Here is a 21,122-nt window from a genome sequence, read left to right on the forward strand (position 1 = left end):
TGCCCTCTCTGAAAGGTAAAGTCGAACTCGCTCGACTTCCGAAAGTCGCAGGAAAGGTAAGACAGACGCAGACGACGTTGCGAGCAGACGAAGTTGCAAAGGAGCAGACGACGCTCAGGTCGGGGGTCGCGATCAGCCAATCAGGGCTCGGCGTACTGACGTCACCGCTACTTGCTTTCTCATGCGCAGAAGACGAAAATGAGCCCACTTGCGAGGCGTATAACTTGGCCGAGCGAGGGATTTACGACGCTCCCCCACCACACGATATAACCCAACCGCCCAACAAAACAAGAATAAACATAAAAAGAGAAATAATAAAAGACGTTTACAATTCTCTCTAATGCCGAGTTAGAGCACAGTTCTTGAGGAGGAGGAGGGGAGTGTACGGAGGGGGAGGGTATGCCCACCCTCCCGCTCCGCAGCCTCCCCTCTTTCTCTCCTGCTTCCTTCCCATTTAACGGGGAACGTTCCCTAAATTTCTCGCTAAATTTAGCAAAACTTTCCCCGCTATTTTAGCGTGGGAATTTTTCGGCTAAATCTAGCGGGGATCTTGTTTCGTTAAATTTAGCGTGAAAATACCCCGCTAAATGTAGCGCTAATATTTCCCCGCTAAATTTAGCGGAACAGTTTCCCCGCTAAATATTTCGCCAAATTTAGCGGGAAATATTCCCGCTAATTTCAACGGGAATTTTCAGTTAAATTTAACAACAAATAATTTCGGTTAAATTTAGTGGAACATTTTTGCTCAAGTTTCCCGGTTAGTTTTCCGGGGAAAAATTTCCTTCAAAGTTCGTGGGGAATCTTTGTGCCAAATTTGGCGGAAATTCTTTTCTTTAAATCTAGCGGGAAAATTTCCCTGCTAGAATTTACGGAAAAACTTCTCGCGACATTCAGCGAAAACCTTTTACCGCTAAATTTAGCCTAAAAATTTCTCGCTAAATCTAGTGGGAAAATATTTATGCTCATTTTAGCGTGAAGTTGTTTTCTTAAATTTCAGCGGAAACATTTTTCCCGGTAGATTTAGATAAAGAAAATTTCACGCTAAATTCAGCGATAAATTTTCCCGCTGAATTTAACAGAAAAAACTCCCCGCTAACTTAAGCGGCAAACTTTCCCTGCTAACTTTAGCAGGGAAATGTTTTGAAAAGTTTCCCGCTCTATTTAGGAGGGGGGGGGGGGGCATTTGCGCTTAATGGAAAGCGCGGTTATGCCCGCTGGCATTATTCCGATATTACAACGCCGACGGCTACGCCGACACCGCTCAAGCTGGGAAACGGACGCCTAAGAGCTGAGCGTAAAAAGAAAACGCACCCTTGCGAAAGGGGGCGGCGGGGGGGGGGGGGGGGGGCGACTTTAGGGCGATGGCTACTGCAGTGGCGAGCGGAATAATTTTTCCTCTGTTTATGTCTACAAGAGACCCGCTTACGGTCTCACGCGATGATGTGCACATGGGTAAATAAATAAACCTCTTTAAAACCGTTCCTTGCTGCGAGTTTCTGCAAAGCTACTGACAGAAATAATTTGAATACTGTGTGAGCAACGTTAATCATCGTAGCCGCTTGTTAAAATAAGATTACACACGAAAAAAAAATCGAGGGCATTTAGGTTGTTGGTAGCATGTCCCCACATAAAAACCCAATATAACTTTTCGCTATCTGGAACATAGAACTTGAAATAATATGAATTCCGTTTGGCTTTCAGGCTTTCAGAATTTATTCGCTTCTCTGTCATCTCGATTTCAGGTTTCCGGTAACAATTCCAGTTAGATTACTTGTTTCGTCATTCAGATAGCGAGAAGTTATATTGGGTTTTGGGGTAGGGGTGACATGCATGGCGACAGCAACTCAGTGCTCGCGTAATACTCTCTCCGCGAAGTGTCTCAGGATACATGGTATTCATAAAAATTGATGACTGCCCAATGAGTATTTGTACAGTCGCCGGCCGTATGAGCTCCCCCGGCCGAACGCCGACCGGGGCAGCGAAAATCCCGCATGGGGCGCGTCGAGCGTTGCCGCGTTCTGCGAGCCAAGCTATTGGGACCAAAGCATTCCGTTATCAAAAGGGTGGACGCAGGATGTTTAATAGCATTCCGCGTTTTGGAACGTGAATCTGAAGCACGGCCGATTACAATCTCTCATCTGGTTGTAGGTAAACGCAGACGGCTTATCGAAATTCTTCACTACATAATGTCTCTAACGTGTTATATGCTACTTTTTTATTTGCAAAATCGGTTTGTCACTTTAGATATTTCCTACTCGAAGAATAGTCCTCCACACAAGCCCCCTTTCTAAACAATCTTTCTTAAACCTAGACTAGAGAATGACAAGCGATTTTGAAATAATTTAGTTTTTGTGTAAGGATATGCTATAGATAACAAAAATCAAATATATGTGTCGAACCGGAATAAAGATTCAGGCACTTTTATTGAACGCGCTTTATCGAGGAGACTCCATTGTTCTGCGCTCAGTAGCATGTTGCTTGGCGAGGGTAATTCTCTACGTAATGACTTTGCAGATGGCTTCCTGGTCGGTCACTTCTCGCTTGACGAGGGATCATTGATGTCATGCCTAATATCATATAAAACATAGGGTGTTTACATTTGTAAGCATCGATCGAACACTGCTGCTTTATCTACGCCTAAGGCAAGCTCCAGTTTATCAGCAGTTATAACATCATTTCCGAACACTTGTGTCCAACACCCGAAAACGACAATTCTAATCGGCCATGTTTTCCTGATTCACACTTCTAAAGGCTGGAATCGCGATAAAAGGTATGCGTCCACCCCTTTGATAAAGGAATGGTTTGGTTTCAATAGCCCGGCTCCCAACACACGGCAACGCTCGGCGCGCCGCGCGCGGGATTTTCGCTGATCCGGTCGGCGTTCGACCGTGGGAGCTCATATGGCCGGCGACTGTACACAGCAGCAACCCTCGTTGCGGAACAGATCCCTTATTATAAACCATTCATTCGAGCAGCTATGGACATGTAATCCACACATTGCTCGAGATCCCACCCAAGAAAGAGACGTATCACAGCCTCTTCGTGCTCAAATTTATGGCGCCCCAATCAAGAAGACCGTTGACTTTGGAGCCCTTTTTACGATATGATACAGCTAGGTAGGCCCCGAACAAACTCCCTGGTGATCACTGCCCATTGCGGTGCCGCCCACCCAACCTGGGGATAGCTGAAAGAGAGCCCAAAGGCGTGAATTTAGCCATGCTATCGCCAAAAAACCACCTTAACATCATGACGGAACCAGAACACCCACAAAAGGATGGGCAGCACCGCCAGTCACAGTACATGACCTGACCTCATCCTAGTCTGCTGCATGCAGACCCCATGTAGCTGGTCCAACCTGGACGAAAGGTTGGGAAGCGACCGTTACATTCTGGAGACCGAGTTCGGCCACGGAGACCGTGGGACCCGAAAGCTTCGATTCGCTTGAACCACAAACTGGAAGCAGTCAGACGGAAGCGAGAGTACGCCGAGGTTGGAGACAGCATTGCCTCCATTCAGGAGTGAACTTAACAGTTCCCTGAGGACATTGGCCTAGCAACCAAGAAACTACAGACTACAGTCAACATTCCCGCGATAAACCGACATCCCCTCTACCTGAGGGACGCCCGACGAACCCTCACCGAGGGATGGAAGACGCAGAGACTCAACGGCAAGCTACTACCCCGAATCGCCAAACTCAAGAGAAAGGCGGTAGACTACACAACCGCATTGGTGGAAAGCTATGTGAAGCAGCTATGTAATGAACTACGGGGAACGCTAGAGACATCTAGGACTTAGGCGATCCTCCGGACTCTACTTGAGTTTACTGGACCCATAGCGCTCCGAGACTGAGAAAACCAAGGCCGTGACCAAGATCCTACACGGACTGCAGCGGGACAAACATTCCATCGTGAAATAACTGGGGTCCTGATACCTCGCACCCGGCCAACGCCCCGAATACGCCGAATACCTCTTCACAAGCAAGACGAGACAACTGGACGCGTACTTCATATAGTTGGAGTTATGAGCAATCCCCACCGAGCTGACACACACCACCGCCCCGGAGGAAGACTAGGGTACGTACGAAATGCTGAACAAGCTCGTCGACGCTTCAATCACCGCACCCACCCGATACTTAAACAAAGTATAAAACACAGACGGCATCCCAACGGAATAGAAGTACGCAGACAATACGCCCATCCCCAAGGCTCAAAAGCCACCGGTACTTGAGAATATATGACTAATCTCGTTCACATCGTGTGTAGGAAAGCTCATGAAGCATATCGTCCAGTCACGACTACAACCATACCTCCAGTAACTTGCGCACTTTCTAGATATCATGTACAGATACCGACCGAACCCCTCCAAGCAAAACACCGTTGTCCTGGTCAAGGAAGAGGTCCTTGGCTTCCAGGGCTTGGCTCAGGCAAGTGCGGTGTTAGCCATCCTCCTCAAAGGGTCCTTTGATAACGTTTCGTGCGAAGATATACTCACAGCCTCGCCAAAACCTACTGTGGCACGAAGGAATACTACTATGTGCGGTCCTTCCTTATGGACCGAACCGTCATCCTGGTCATTGGCGATATACGCTCTGAACCTACAGGAGCCCTGTAGGTTCAGGAGCCTACAGGAGCCTACAGGAGCCTACAGGAGCCCTGTAGGTTCAGGCGCCCGTCACCCTGAACAGGGTGACGGGCGCCTCAGAGATCTGTGGTGTCGCACTTGCTGTTTAATGTAGGGATGGTGGGCATTCCGCGGAAATTCGACAAGGTGCTACACGTGCGGCAAGCCTTATATTCAACCGACATCACGATGTGAACAACCAGAGGGTCGGAAGGGGAAACCAAGGATAGACTGCAAGAAGCAGTCACCGCGACCAAAAATTACGTAGAAGCGGGTGTGTTGACTCGAACGACTGAAAAAGCCGAGCTTCTGGTGATTCCAAAACGTTCGGTACTCAACAAACACACGCCTGTAATCGACCTCAAGGTAGAAAACCAGAGTTTAGCCCATCTTAAATACTCTGATTAAGGAACTGTATTTCAAATACTTCGGGCGGTATTTTGGATTTTCTCAAATACATTTTTTTCTAGAGTATTCGCAACTCCCATCTTAACTACATTTCTTACAATATAGTACTTTATTTATCAACTACTTCGGGGAAGTCTTCATCGCTGGAAAACTTACAATATAGTACTTTATTTATCAACAAACTTTGGGGAAGTCTTCATCGCTGGAAAAATCTACGCGTATCATCAGACCCCTGGGCAGAAGCTGAACCGATTGCAAGCCTGGAGCCAAGCGACGGAACGCAAATCAGAAAACGAGGAGCATAACGCTGGTCTCCAGATGCCAGCAAAAGACTAAATAAATAGCCTGGACAGCCTCAATTTACGCCCGCATTAATGTGTCCGCTCGTTCATTTTTTTAAATTTTTTTTCAAGAGGCTGTTAACGCCACGCAAGGCTTGGAGTTAGCAAAGTGCTGATGACGTCATCCGGATTTTACGTTTAGAGCCTAATTCTGCAGGATTGCGACGCCAACACTCTGTACGATAAAAGCGATCGTGCAGAGCCCGGAGTCAACCAGCAAAGTTGCTCATGCACTCTCTCGTAGTCCTCTTCTCGAAGAACACTCGCAGGATACCCATGGCTTGGTGAACGTCACGGCCACGACACAAAATCCTAAGATTTCAACGTGTGGCACATTGGTGAGCAGCGTGGAGCTTCTCAAAGCTCAGCTGGATGACGGACTCTTCCGACGAGTGTTCGCTTCGCTGGCATGGCAGCAAGAGGTTCAGTCGACCGCACAAGCGACAAGGAGTTCCGACCCCTACTTGATGAGTAACGACGGCCCCAAGCTGCACTATATGCCCCAGGCCAGCAACCATCCGGTTGGCTCGGCGTTCCAGACCGTGATACCCCGCAAGCTACGTAAGCTTTTCATCCGATACATGCATGACTCTGTTTTGGTAAGACACAGCAGTGGGAGCAAGACTTACGAAAAGTTGTCCCAAATTACCACCTGTCCAATCATGAGACAGCATCCGCTCCAATACTTTAGCAGCTGCTCGGTGTGCCAGAAAACAAAAACGTTGGCTCCGTGTTATTTATCCTAGTCGGGTGTGCAGTAAGGCAAACCGACCATAATACTTGGTCATTACATCAATGCGTCAATAATTTAATGAACTGGTGCAGAAGGGGACAGGGGAAAAAGGTTTTTAAACAGGTTTCGTGGACACTCTCCTTTGCTTCACTCTTGACCTTCCTTATTATTATGTTTTTTACAGTTTGGAGTTACATCTCCATTTTCTTGCTTTCAACTGTGGAGACAAGGTACTCGCTCTTGCACTATTTGAGCGTGTTGGTGCGTTTTAAACATTTAGAAAATGAAGACACATAAGGGACGACACAGACAGGACAATTTTTCAACTTCAAGAACATTTAATTTTCACCTTGAAGCCCAAAGCCCGCTCGCTCCTTGTTAGTGCGGGAAAGGGAAATCGTGGGGGAAGGAGAGGGGGTGAAGGAGGTTGCCAAAAGAGGAAGGGAGAGGAGGGAAGTGGGCTCGAAGACTGGATGTGCGGGATAAATAATGGTATGAAAGGAAAGACCGCTTATGCCGGTGACCTTGTCGCCTCGTCTAGTCTGTCAGCAACCGGCTCCCATAGTGGGCTTCAGAAAGACAATCTCCTTTCTTGAGAGCGAAATGGAAGGGGTGCTTATGGTATTTTAGCCTGTCGCCATCCTATAGGCCTCAATTATTTCTCTCCCGACTCGCTGGCTGTGGCCCCCCATTGCTGTCGCGCCGGCGAAATTAGGAGCGGTGACGGGACATTTTCTCCCGTGAATGACGATTGGGTGCTGAGAATCCGAGGCAGCTCTCTCGGCGTCTATTTGATGTTCTCGGAGTCGTTCACCGAGGCATCGCCCCGTTTGCCCGATATACCTGGCCCCGCAGGACAGGGGGATCGCGTACACTTTCTCTGTCATGCAGGCGGTGAACTCGCTTGTGTGCGTTTTGGTGCAGCTGGTTTTTGGGGGTCCCTCTCTGTTGACGGCCCTACACATATCGCCGAGTCTTGATTTGCACTCTCGATCCTCACACCACCTCAGCCATTCAGTATTCGAAACTCACAGGCGCTGGTCTCCGCGATCAGCCGCCTCCACGAGACGACGCAGCCCACCTCGATGTTCTCCATGGACGTATAGGACATGTATTATAGTCTGAACGTCCCATTCCTTGTGCACTGTGTTGCCGACGCCATCGAGGAGCACGGGCTTACCGCCTTCCAAAACAACTGCCCCGCAGGGGGCACCTGTGAAGGCAGGTGTTTCGAGAGTGGCGTCTCCACGAACCCCAAGCCCCGCAGGGGGCGCCTGCACATTAGATGCTAGGTGCTTGGCGAGTAGCGTCACCACGGACCCCAGCCACTTTGGCGGCACCACAGTCCTTGAGCAAAAAGTGGCTAAGACCCACCCACGGCTGGCTGTGCGTGGCGAGCCCGTGTCCAGGAAAAAGGGCATTCTAGTGGTTGAGCTGAGCCCGGGGTAGGTTTGGACCCTTCGGGGACCCCCGGGCAAGGAAACACACCACTTTGGCCCCTGCTTCCTGTTGACGGGTGTCCAGGCTTGGCCCGACCAGGATGATTCAGTCAGTCGCCACATCTTCTACTATTCCCTCTTATCTTTCTCTTTTCTCCACTCTTCTTTCTTTCATATACACCATCTTTGGCGGCAAGGGATAACCTTGGGGGGCGATAGACCCCTTTTCTGGACCTGGACTAGGAATTTAGGAGACCTAGAAATTCGCGCAGTGTCTTCAGAGATCTTCACTGCGGAAAGTCTTGAATGGCCGTAACTTTTGCATCTAAGGGTTTGATGGCTTGAAGTGTTACCTGATGCCCCAGAAATTCGATGTTCGTCACGCCGAATGTGCATTTGTTCTGGTTGATGACCAACCCGTAGTCATAGAGGCAGGTGAAAAGAGCGCGCAGGTGCTCCTAATGCTCGGCCTCTGACGTGCTGGCGACCAAGAGATCGTCGAGGTAAGCAAAGACGAAGTCTAGACCTTGGGTGACCTCGTTGATGGTACGTTGAAATGTCTAGGCGGCATTCCGCAAACCTAACGGCATCCTCACATACTCAAAGAGGCCAAATGGTGTGGTGATGGCGGTTTTTGGTATGTCGGCAGGCTCAACCGGAATCTGGTGGTATGCCTTCACCAAGTCGATCTTGGAGAATATCTGGCAACCAGCCAGATTCGTTGTGAAGTCCTGTATGTGGGGTAGCGGGCAGCGGTCAGGCTGGGTGTTGGCATTGAGGGCGCGTAATCGCCACATGGTCTCCAGTCGCATGGGTCTCTCTTGGAGACTGCAGTGGGGAGGCCCAGTTGCTCGATGATGGACGAATAATTCCAAGTTCCAGCACATGCTCAAACTCAAGACAAGCAATGGTTAGGCGTTCTCCAAACAGGCATCGAAGACGACCGAAAGCAGGGGGGCGTGAGGTGACAATGTGGTGAGTTATTGTATGCTTCACCGGCGGCTCCCTGGTGTGTGGCCTCGTAATCTTCGGAAAATTTGCGAGAATTTTCTCATAGGCCGATGATGGTGAAAATGCTCGAAGCCCTGTTGCCGTGGTCGTGGAGAGCACGCCGTTCACGGAGAGACGTGTCGTCTGATCGATGAGGCGTCGTGAACAGATGTCGGAGGCCAGCTTGCAGAAACTGAGGAAGTCCGCTCCCAGGATGGCCTGCTTAATGTCGGCAATGATGAAGAGCCATCGGAATGTGCGGCGCAGTCCAAGGTTTATCGTGAGGGCCCGCTGACCATAGGTTGCGATGGGCGAGTTGTTGATCGCCTGGAGCGGAAAGGTCTTTTGTTTGCGTTGTCGGTCTAGAAGAGAGGCCGGTAGTACGCTGACCTCGGCCACCGTGTCGACCAGCAAGCGATGGCCAGCCACCTTGTCAACTACATAAAAGAGGCGGCTTTCCTGTCGACCGGTATCACTTGCCGCCATCAGTGCCCCGTCTTCGTAGTTTTCCACCGAAGAGCAGGGTTGGCTGCACTTGCGGGCATCGTTGCCGAAGGTACGGTGGTACCAACACACGCCCGAGCCCGAGTGAACTTGACTGCTGTTTGAGAAGTTGGAGCGCTCTGCTTAGGTTGAGTGATAGCGCAGGCTTCGGCGGGAGTGTGACCGTTGTTGACGACGTCGTGACAAGGGTGCGAGGTTGGCAAGCTGACGACTCATGGTCTCGACATGGACCTCAGGACGAAAAAAACTGGAATCTTCCGAAGTTGTAATGGGTGCTCGTTTAGTGACAGCCCCGATGCCTGGGGTTCGCGAGTAGTCGGCGACACGGTCAGCAAGCTCAGCGAGCCTGTCTAGCGGCATGTCTTCCGCAGCCGCTAGAACCGGGAGCATGGTCGATGGGAGTCGTTGCAGAAACAACTCACGCAGGAGTTCGTTGTTAGGGTCCGGCTTCTGGGCTCCCAGCAGCTGACGCATGCGATGTAGAAGCTGGGATGGGCGTCTGTCACTGAGCTCCTTGGTGTTGAGGAGTTGTTGAAGTCTGCTTCGCTCCGACTCGGTCTTGCGGTCAAGGATGGCGGCCTTCAGTTGGTCGAAGGGGTTGACCGGATCCGGAACAGCGAGAATGTCGGCTAGCTCCTCGGCGACGTCGGCTGGCAAGGAGGACACGGTATGAAGGTACCACGTCTCCTGGCTGGTGATGTGCCGGAGACGGAACTGGGCCTCAACTTGCATGAGCCACACGAATTGATTTTTCGGCCAAAATGGTGGTAGCCGAAAATTCTGGACCGCTGCCAAGGTTGAGTGGAGGGCGTCGCCGTCAGGAGCGTGGGACGCGCCGGAATGAGCCACGAAGCAGCTAACCTTGAAGGAGCGAGTTCGATTACGGGTCACCAAATCTGTTGGGAGCTGGGACGAAACGAACCAGCTCGGACAGCGTTTCGATTCGAACTGTTTTAATTGCTCGCGCTGCAGAGGCAGCTGAACCTCGTCGTCGTCGTTCATGGCGTAAGCTGGCCTTGAGTGTTGCTACCGTGTCTTGGTAGCACTGATAGCGTAATGTCGCCAGCAAAACATTTATTGCTATGGCGCATTACCTATCCCCATGTTGGGCTCCGTGGTGGGTGGTGCGCAACAGACGCCGAACGCTTCCCCATTTCTTATGGGTTTCAAACTAAACAAAAAACCTGATCGGGCCCTGAAAAGGGTCCGGACCGAAGTACACGTTATGAAAGCATTTACACCCGTGGAGAAGTTTCCTGGATTTCTTGTTATGCATTCTGAAATGAAAAAACCCTTATCCAAGCTATCCCCTTTTCTGGATTCGAAGACTCTTGAATCTGTGATCGGAAAGAATTTTAAAGCAAAAAAGAAAATGCCATCTGGAGATCTTCTCGTTGAAGTTGTGACCTCTCAACAATGTTCAGACCTGCTGGCACTCAACTTGGTTTCTGACTATAGGGTTACTGTATCACCATACCGCACTTTGAACACTATTAAAGGCGTAATATCAGAAGATGACCTTCTAGAATCCCCCGAACAGGAAATTGTCGATGGCCTTCGTGACCAAGGATTCATAGCTGCAAACCGAATTTCTTTTCGCCGGGACGGTCAGGAGGTTAATACAAAGCTTGTCATTCTGACTTTTGAGCTGAGAGCGCTCCCAGAATCGGTCGAAGCGGGGTGTCTAAACTGTAAAGTCCGGCCTTATGTGCCAAACCCTCAGCGTTGCTTTCACTGCCAGAGGTATGGCCATAGTGCCCTGAGCTTCTGTGGAATGACAACGTGCGCCAAGTGTGGCAAAAATGATCTCCCTGCAGAGGATTGCTCGAATCCACCTTCCTGCATCAACTGCAAAGAACCTCACCCTGCTTATTCCCCATCTTGCTAAAAATGGAAAGAAAAAAAAAAGAAATTATAACACTCAAAGTGAAAGAGAACATTTCGTTCCTCGAAGCCAGGGAGCGATTCTCCTTCCTGCAGAAGGGGCCTTACTTCTTGGTGGCACGTGCAGGGGGTGTGCCATCAAAGTCTTCGGTAGGAACCCAGGTCGGTCCTAACGACCTGGGGATTCCACCACCTCCCCCTGCCTCAAAAAGATTCGGTTCACGACTCCGTTTGTCGTTGGAACCGAAGACATCACACAGGCCTCCAGATGGTGCAGAGGCGAGGGATACCTCTGTGCTAATAGAGGGGAGACAAGAGGAGAGGCGGCAACAGCAGCCTCCGGGAGAAGGGATTGGTGCCTCCTCCATTCCAAAGGACGGGCCATCGGACGATGTGCCTGCCTTGGTTACTCGGACCCCTCCCAGGAAGGAGGGTGTGTTTCGTTTTAAAGCTCTAGGAGAAGCCTCGACATCTAAGGAGGTGCCCGTGCCCATACCAGCTGCTCCCTCAGCCGTTCAGCCTGAGGAAGAGCGGATGGAACTTGGTGAACCTCCTCCCCGTCGTTCAGTCTCACCTGATGAAACCAGGCTTAAAAAGCCTGGTGTCATCGTAATCTACGAGTAACCGCACCCAAACCGCCCCAGGGCACCTAGAGCAGGTTTCCTTTCTTGTTTTGTTGTTACTTTAATTCATTTTTAACATGAACACATATAGTTTTATACAGTGGAACTGTAGAAATCTCCTGCAAAATACTGATGACATTCATTTCTTTCTGAATGAGCTACAGCCCATCGCTGTGTGCTTGCAGGAGACATATCTTAACAACGCCCATACAAATGTTTTTTGTCATCACCGCGTTTTTAGAAAGGATCGGGATTCAGACCGCTCTTCTGGTGGTGTTGCCATTGTTGTACGGAGTGGCATAGCATGTGTGGAAGTTCCTCTGCGTACATCACTAGAAGCAGTTGCGGTGCGTGTTCTTGCCGATCGTCTCATTACGGTTGTGTCCTTGTATTTACCACCTCAACGTCGACTGCATCTTCATGAACTTCAAGGATTGGTTCAGCAACTCCCAACGCCTTTTTTTAATTTGTGGTGATTTTAATGCTCACAGTCCCATGTGGGGCAGTAAGCGCCTTGACTATCGTGGCGCTGTTGTAGAAGGATTTTTACCCTCGTCAGACATGTCTTTTAAATAAGAAAGAACCAACATTTTATAGTTCCACTCATAATTGCTTCACATCCATTGACCTCTCCATTTCATCACCATCAATACTTCCCTGCTTTTCTTAGGAGGTTTTGGACAACCCTTTTGGGAGTGATCATTTCCAGGTTGTAATAGAACGCCTCGTTCCTCTGCCGACTATTTTAAGACGATCCCCTAGGTGGAAACTCGACAAAGCCGACTGGGCACTCTTTAAACTTGATGCAGTGCTTGACCCGTCAGTTCTAGCAAATTTGTCACCTGCAGAACCGACAGTGTATGTTACGGAGCAAATCATAAGTGCCGCCCAAGACGCCATTCCTCGCACCTCTGAAAATTTACCCAAGAGGTGTAGGCCTTGCTGGAATGAAGACTGTGCTACCACAGGGAAAAAGCAGCATAGGGCATGGGGTACCTTTCGGAGGTACCCTACTTCTTCAAATAGGATAGCAGTTAAATATACTAAAAGCAAAGGCCCGATGGACTAGGAGGAAAGCTAAGTAGAAGTCCTGGACCAAGTACATTTTCTCCCTGAATAGTTTTGTCTCGGAGAAGGGAGTTTGGGATAGGTACAAAAAAAATCAAAGGGGATTACCGTTGCTTTGTTATTCCTCTATTTAGCTCCCCTGCGAATTCGCTGAAAGGTGTTGCTAATGTGCTTGGAGAGCAGTTTGAGAATAGAGAGTTTTAGTAGATCGTTCCGATACATCCGATAGCCCCGATAACGATACTATGCATGCGCAAGGGAGGCGGTGGCGGAGTATCGGGATATCGTTATGGGAGTCATGGGAACGATCTACTAAAACTCTCTAATGTTTTCAGCTCCCGAAATTATCGGACGGAATTTAAACGTTTTAAAGCAAGTGCTCAGTGTCACCGTATGCCCATGTCCAGTTTTAGCTCTGAGCCATACAACACTCCTTTCACAATGCAAGAACTAGAGGTGGCTCTGGGCTCCAAGAGGAGGTCGGCTCCAGGCCCTGATGGAATCCACTATGAAATGCTCCGTCAGTTATCTCGAGAATCGCTGAACACACTACTGGGTTTTTTCAACTATCTGTGGGAAGCAGCTTGCTTTCCTCAAATCTGGAAACAGTCGCATGTAATTCCTTTGCTGAAAGCTGGAAAGGACCCTTCGGACCCATGTAGTTACCGTCCAATCGCGTTAACGAGTTGCCTTGGTAAAACCTACGAACGCCTCAATAATAGGCGGTTAATATATATTTTGGAACATAACCACCCCTTTGCTAATAACCAATGTGGCTTTTGAGAAGGGCGGTCTACTTTGGACCACATAGTCCGTCTGGAATCAACCATACGTGAAGCTTTCGTAAATAACCAACATTGTGTCTCTGTTTTCTTCGACCTGGAGAAAGCATATGATACGACATGGCGATATGGTATCCTTCATGATTTGTATGCCTCTGGTGTGCGTGGTCGCATGTTGCAGTGCATAAGCAGTTTTCTCACAAGTCGCTCCTTCCAAGTTCGACTTGGCACCACACTATCCGACCCGTATGTCCAGGAAAATGGTGTTCCGCAAGGAGGTGTACTGAGTGCCTCCTTGTTTGCTGTAAAGATAAACTCGTTGTCAAATGTAATTCCACCTTCCGTTTCATACTCCCTCTACGTGGATGATATTCACATCTCGGCCTCTTGTAATTTGTCTAGCTGTGAGCGGCAGCTGCAGCTTACCATCAACAGAATTAGTAAGTGGGCTGACGAAAATGGGTTTTAGTTTTCAGCTGAGAAGACTATCTGCGTGCCATTTTCTCTGCGTCGGGGGCTGTTTCTAGATCCAGAACTGACGCTAAACAGGATTCCTATTAGTGTAAAAACAGAGCATAAATTTTTGTGATTAACGTTTGATAAAAAGTTAAACTTCGTTTCCCACCTGAAGGACCTCAAGCAGAAGTGCCTTAGATCAGCTAATATTCTTAAAGTCTTTGCGCACAAGTCATGGGGATCCTACAGAATATGTCTGCTACGCCTATACAACTCCCTTATCTGGTCACGTCTGGACTATGGTGCTATAGTTTACGACTCAGCGAGGCCTTCTGCACTGAAAATGTTGGATCCTGTGCATCATATCGGTTTAAGGCTCGCTACAGGTGCCTTCCGCACATCGCCCACTCCTACCTTGTACGCTGAATCTAATCAGATGTCACTTAGGCACAGACGACGTTATCTTGATGTGACTTATGCTTCTAGAATTTTGTCCTATCCAAATCACCCTACTTATGGTGCTTTGCAACATTCTCGGTTTGGTCGTCTTTTCGAACATAAGCCCAGGGTTGTACCGCCTTTAAGTCTTCGCCTTGAGGGCATTTGTACATCTCTTGACTTCACCCTTGACGAGACCGACCTTTTGCGAAAGGGTGAAAATGAAGCTCCGTGGAGTACGTTGCCCGTCTTTTGTGATTGGTATTTTACTCTATTTAATAAACATAACGTCCCCCAGTGGTGATTCAGCAAGAATTTCTTGAGGTGCAGAAAAAGTATGGTAACTACTTCCAATTTTATACCGATGGTGCCAAATCATTGCATTTTGTAGGATCAGCAGTTTTTCTCTGAAGGATTCAGTAAGGTTCAGCGTCTCAAGGAATGTGCAAGTATTTACACGGCGGACATCTATGCAGGGTTGATGGCCTTCGAGTATATCCTCATCAGCAAGATGATGAAATCTATTTTATTCGTGGACTCTCAAAGTGTGCTCACCACACTTTGCTCTATAAAGGGAAGTAAAAATAGACTGGCAGAACTTGTCCGATCTAAGGTACAATGTGGTCTGCGGCTTGGCTGATACATACAATTCTGCTGGGTGCCTAGCCATGTGGGGATCCTAGGTAATGAAAGAGCAGACGAATTGGCCACGAGCTCTAGGCACCTACTGCCAACCGCCTCACAGATTCTATTTCAAGACACGAAGCCCTTCGTAAACTCATCAGTTTTCCAGCTATGGCAATCGAAGTGGAGTCTGGAATGCGAAAACAAACTTCACAATATTAAACCAGCTCTTGGTATGTGGGAGAGCGCATCCCACAAAACCCGCCGCCTGGAAGTTCTTTTGTGTCGTCTTAGAATTGGACATTCCTTCCTCACCCACAAACATCTGCTCAGGGGGGAAGCCCCACCCCTGTGTGATGACTGTGGGGAGCATTTAACAATTTTACACATTTTGTGGCTGTGCCCAGGGCATCAGCAAGAACGACTTACACATTTCCCCGAGTTTTTTTAACACCAGATTCCTTTTCGCCCAGCGCTGCTAATTGGGGAGATTCCTATAGTACCATTTGATCGTGTCATAAATTATCTAAGAAAAACCGGCTTCCTGCTGGAGTTGTAATTTTAACCCTATGACTTTTAACCTTGTCATATGAACCTCTTTTCGATAATTCGTATAAAAAAGTCCTGAGTATGTCCCAACTAAACAAGCTTGGCGCAGTATGGCCATAGTAGCTTTGCGCCATAAAGCCCGTAATCAACAACAACCAAAACAACTGTGGTGTATCATCGCAGACTTTCCTGGAACTTCTCCAGCTTTACCTCCGGTAAACACTGGTCGAGCACAACGGGGACATGTTCATCTAAAAAGCTGGAGGCTGCATCGAATCGTGTCTGGCCCCGAGTCTCAGCGAGATCTATCTCTCCGTGGTGGACCGAGGCATTCAGCGACATCTGCAAACCAAATCCCTGGACTGCGAAGTGTTCAGGTATGTCGATGATTTGCTAATCATTCACCATAACTACGCAACGCCGGACGCTATCGTCGAACCATTCACCGCTTTGCCTGGAAACCTAACATTCAAGAGGGAAGACCCTACAGAAGGAGATTTCGATTCCTAGAGGTTCGCCTCATACCTTCCGAAAAAGGAGTGTGCTGGTCTTTCCAATAGCGTACAAGCAAGACGGTGCTTCCATTCTCAAGCGCACACACTCTTTCTCAAGAGCGCAGCTTTTGAGGAGGACTAGGGAAGGGTACTGAGGGGAGAATAGACCCCTCCTCCTTCTCCCCTCATTCTTTAATATGCTCCGGGGGGGGGTCATCTGACCTCGGGGGGAGGGGGTCACGTGACCTTCAGAAAAGGGGGGGGGGTGTCGCGTGACTTCGGGGGGGGAGGGTGCCACGTGACCTCGGGGGGGGGGGGGGGGTCACGTGACCTGGGGGGTCACATTTGGGGGGTCACGTGACCTTGGGAGGGGTCGGGGAGGGGGTCACGTGACCTCGGGGGTCACTAACCTTGGGGTACCTGGGGGGTCACGTGACCTTGGGGGACCACGTAACCTTGGGGTCCCGTGACCTTGGGGTGACCTTGGTTACGCCGACGGCGACGCCGCTCAAGCCGGAAACGGGCGCCTAAGAGCTGCGCTCTAAACACGTAAAATCCGGCATAGTCAGGTGTCTGCTTTTTGCGGCGTGCACAAAGTCCTGCGCACGCCAACGGGAGGCCAGCCTAAGCCAACAGTGCGCACGACTTCGGAGGGCAGGCTACCCTGCAGATTTGATTTTGGCTACCTCACAAGAATTGGGTAAAAACCCCCGGACCAAGCCAACCGCCGAGACCACACCCGTCACCAGAAGACCAGCCTGCATTCCCTACATTCACACAACATCTCACCGCTTAAAAGCTATCGCCTCAAAATACGAGACAAAGGTGCCCTTCACGTGCAAATCAAGACTCGGCGACATGTGTAGGACGGTCCACAGAGAGGGACCCCCACAACCCAGCTGCACCAAAAAGGGCGCAAGCAGGTTCACCACCTGCATGACAGAGAAAGTGTACGCGATCCCACTGTCCTGCGGGGCCAGGTACATCGGGCAAACGGGGCGATGCCTCAACGACCGACTTCGAGAACATCAAATAGACGCCGAGAGAGCTGCCTCGGATTCTCAGCACCCGATCGTCATTCACGGGAGCAAATGTCCTGGCAGCGCTCCTAATTCCGCCGGCACGACAGCCATGGGAGGCCACAGCCAGCGAGTCGGGAGAGAAGTAATTAAGGCCTATAGGATGGCGACAGGCCCGAATACCATAAGCACCCCTTCCATTTTGCTCTCAACAAAGGAGATTATCTTTCTGAAGCCCACAATGGAAGCCGATCGCTCACAGACTAGACGAGGCGACATGGTCACCGGCAGAAGGAGCCTTTCCTTTCATTCTGTTATTTATCCCTCACATCCAGTCTTCGAGCCCACTTCCCTCCACTCCCTTCCTCGTTTCGCAACCTCCTTCACCTCCTCTACTTCCACCACGATTTCCCTGTCCCGCACTCCCAAGGAGCGGGCGGGCTTTGGGCTTGAAGGCGAAAATTAAATGTTGTTGAAGTTGAAAGATTGTCCTGTATGTATTGTCCCTTATGTGTCTCCACTTTCTAAATGTTTACTCGCTCTTGGTTGTTGATCAGCGATAGAGTTTGCTGTCCTCGAGTCGATGTTTCCCCAGAGCGTGTAAGTGTGTCGCTCACTCGCGTACTCCTGAACAAGTCTGGCGGGCGCAATGCCGGCCTACATGTCAGAATCGAGAATATTACGAACTTATTTCTGAAAGCGTCATGAGCCGAGACTGCCGCAAACTAAAGCACGGCAGGTGCCATGTCGGCAATACGTGAGCTGCCTTTGCTCGTAAACTATTTCGGCACCCCTCACTTCGCCTAAATCAAATTGTTTCCAAGTAAACTAAAAATAGAGTACCCATTTCTGACCTTTTTTATATGATACTACCAACTTCCAGCACACTCGCCAAGAAATTTGGAATATAAGTTTATTACTTTTTTATTGTATTTATACTTTAATCATTATTGTTTAAGCTAAAAGTAACAAATACTCCCATGAATATAGTTGGAAATGGGTATTTAGGATTTCATCTGAAATACTTTCTTTGAGCTATTTCGCACAACAATGAAGACAATATACCTATATCCCAGTTAGGATGCCTGTAACAACTGGGGGTGTACCTCCAAAGTCGCGGAGGAGCCCGGCAACTAGTGGTGCTAGTGCGTTGACAAGGTGATCAAATAGCTCCCTTCATCCGACGGATGTCGAACCGGAAATAGAAACTCAGAGAACAAGATACGCTCCGCATTTATCAAGTGCCCATTGTGAACTGTTTAACTCATCACGTACCCTTTCCTAACTTCGAGGTGACCGGTCGTACTCATCGACAGACCCTCTGTCTGTCGATGAGTACATCAATGACGCGACATCTGATGCTACGTGTCGACAACACGATGGAAGAACTGGTTGAATAAAAGAAAGCGGGAGCCCTAAAACGCCTCACTGCTCTCTACAGGACCCAGCGACGCTGCAGAGACTGGGCTCCACCAGTCGCACGAAGAATGAGCCAAAAAACACAGCGCTCCTAACGCCGGGCGCAGACATCTACACTCCTAGAAAACATTACTACCCAGGGTAGTCAAAATACCGTTTTGGGGCTTTGATTACCCCAAAAAGCGAGTGACTAGCCTTTGTGAAAAGTGTCGACCCTAAGTTGCTGTGGAACGACCACTTTTCTGCAGGTTACGACGGGGGTGGTCACTTTCGAATCCGATATTTACGTGCCGGCAGTCGTAAATGATATTAGGAACGGAGAAAACTACAAAACGTCTATACAAGATGTTATTCTTTAGCCTTCGTGATTCTTCAAGATACGCCAAGATCACATCTGTAGTGCAATTCGCGTAAATTGGTGGAATAAAAAGTTTTTCAGCGCGAGCACGCAACACTGGCCAACAACGTCGCTTGGCCGCTTGGCTCTACGGGTTTGACGGGCTTGACGTAGGTATTTGCAGAAATGAGGTAAGGATATTCTTTTTGCCGTATTTTATTGTGCAGCTTATTTATTATTTTAATCACTAGTCGTATATTTAATTGTATTGAACGATTGAACACTGAGACCGACGATCGGCAGCGTAGACATGCTCATAGGTACATGACTGTGTCGCCCGTACTGTTTCCCTCATCTCGGACTGTTTTAATTTCTGAGCTGCACCCGTCATTCTTTTAATCTCCCGGCTGTACGTACGTAGCCCGTTAACTTTCTAATTCAGTAGCGGCTTCCAGTTCAGTGGCAGCGTAGTAATTGGCTTTTACTAGATGGTTGCGTCGTCACAGACGCCATTTGTGCTGTTATAAGCGCCAGCTGGAGCCCGAACTCTCGCCTCTTTCGTCGTTCGTGTTCTTCAGTTTTGATGTTCTGCTCTATAATATGTTAAACCTAAACCTAAAAGTCGATCAACCCTGCCCCGTCTCTCGTCGGGGCAGCCCATAACCCGGCCACTGTACCGGCCCATCTAAGATGTCCCCTGCCGCTACGTAGCAGCGTCATCCTCGAACCATCAACATCGTCGCCTCTCCATTACAGAATCGCTTCATTTGGTGTGTTGGCCAAGCCTGTCGGCCCATCCCGTTCTTTCGACTGTTTAACTCTTTCCAGGACACGAAAAAAAAACTACGGTTTTTTTTTCACAACGTTCTTGCGCTTGTGCTCGTTCACTTTTTTTTTAGGCAGTATATAAGGTTCTGAGGTTCTTTGCAGTGTTCCAACGCTTGTGTTCCTTCAGTTCCTTCAAGGCACTAAATGAGCCCCTCAGTTTCTTCACACTGTTCCAACGCTCGTGATCGTTCAGTTTACCCGTCTGCCCCGCAAGACGTGGCCTTTCAAACCGTCTGATCTTTTCCCTTCGGCCAGTCGCTCTGTTGTACCTGTTTTCGGACTTCACGAAAATTCATTGCATCGAGATATGCTGCCCTATACTCAGTTCACCCCAAAGCTGAGACTCCAGTGGGAACTATGTCCTCACCGTACCAATCAGCCGCCTCCCTCTTATCCCCTAACCCACCTCTCTGCGCGTGGATTTGAGCAGGAGCGGTGTTTACGAAGCGAAAGAAAGATGTATGTTTGGTCCAACGAGGGCATAGGTTCCACCGCAGTCTCAGCTTAGGGGTCAATGGAATATGGTCAGCGGCCAAGATGACCGCCCACTCCGGTCTCCCGAGAATGGGGCGTTTACAAGACGGCCGCTGTCTTCATTAGCCTCCTCACTCCATACCCTATGGCGAAGAACCAGCGTGCACCAGCACGTGCGCCACGAACCTTCATCAACGGCTGCTTGTCCGTGAAGGAGCTGGCACCTTCTTTGTTCATAATGGGTGCTTTCGGTGAATCGCATTGTTGTGAAATTCATTGTTTCTTTTTCGGTGTATCCGTCTAAGAAAACGTGTTCATCATAAACCCTTGTGACCTCAACAGCAGCCGCTAAGCCGACATTTTACTCCGACTCTAAATAGCTCAAATATGACTAACCTTTCACGAATATGCAGTTTGTTCAATATAATTTCTTGTTAATTGCTTGTGTGGTTCAAAAAATAAGTGTCGTGTTCTTATGTTTTTTTTATCATTGTAGTCTCCCTGTACCTGTTGTTAAAAAAATATAAGAAAGGGAGAGCAGCAGTTTTTGCTTTCCTTTAAAGGGGTGTGGAAGCGAAATTTTAGCACTTATTTCTTTGTGTAGACGTGGTCTCCTTTATAACAGGAGCTCACAAACAGCAGTCTTTCGTCCGTAAATGCAAGAAAAGCAATGTTAAACCGAATAAAACGATTTCCCAATACCACCTGGTAGTTTGGGGGGCCGAGCTTCATTGGAATGTCTCACGTCCCGGGGCCGTCCGGAGCAACGCCACGGCGCGGCGTGTCTGATGGAGGCGCGCAGGAGCGAGCGGCACTTGGCGCACTTCTCAGCTTTAAAACAGCATACCTCGGGTATTCCCACGCGCGGGAGTGCAATGCGTTGACGATAAAGTTGGCACCACATAGTGACGTCGATCGTAATTACAGTACCCCTGGCGGTGTGTGGGCCCGTGATGTTGTGAGCATCACGTCACGAGCAAATATCACGAGATGCATCGCGTCAACTCGATGGCTGATTTTGAAGCGCTCGCAAGAATCCGTCGGTTGGAACGAAAATATAGCTATCTGCTAATAATACGATCGTGTGATTAT

General features: G+C 49.1%; 1 pseudogene; it reads left to right on the top strand.

Annotated features, from left to right (window-relative positions):
- The first annotated feature begins 15,699 nt into the window (after positions 1-15,699).
- LOC121835213 lies at positions 15,700-16,979 on the top strand (annotated as a pseudogene).
- Positions 16,980-21,122: the final 4,143 nt, after the last annotated feature.

Source organism: Ixodes scapularis, unplaced genomic scaffold (assembly GCF_016920785.2).
Source record: "Ixodes scapularis isolate PalLabHiFi unplaced genomic scaffold, ASM1692078v2 PGA_scaffold12__126_contigs__length_90152505, whole genome shotgun sequence".
Taxonomy (NCBI): domain Eukaryota; kingdom Metazoa; phylum Arthropoda; class Arachnida; order Ixodida; family Ixodidae; genus Ixodes; species Ixodes scapularis.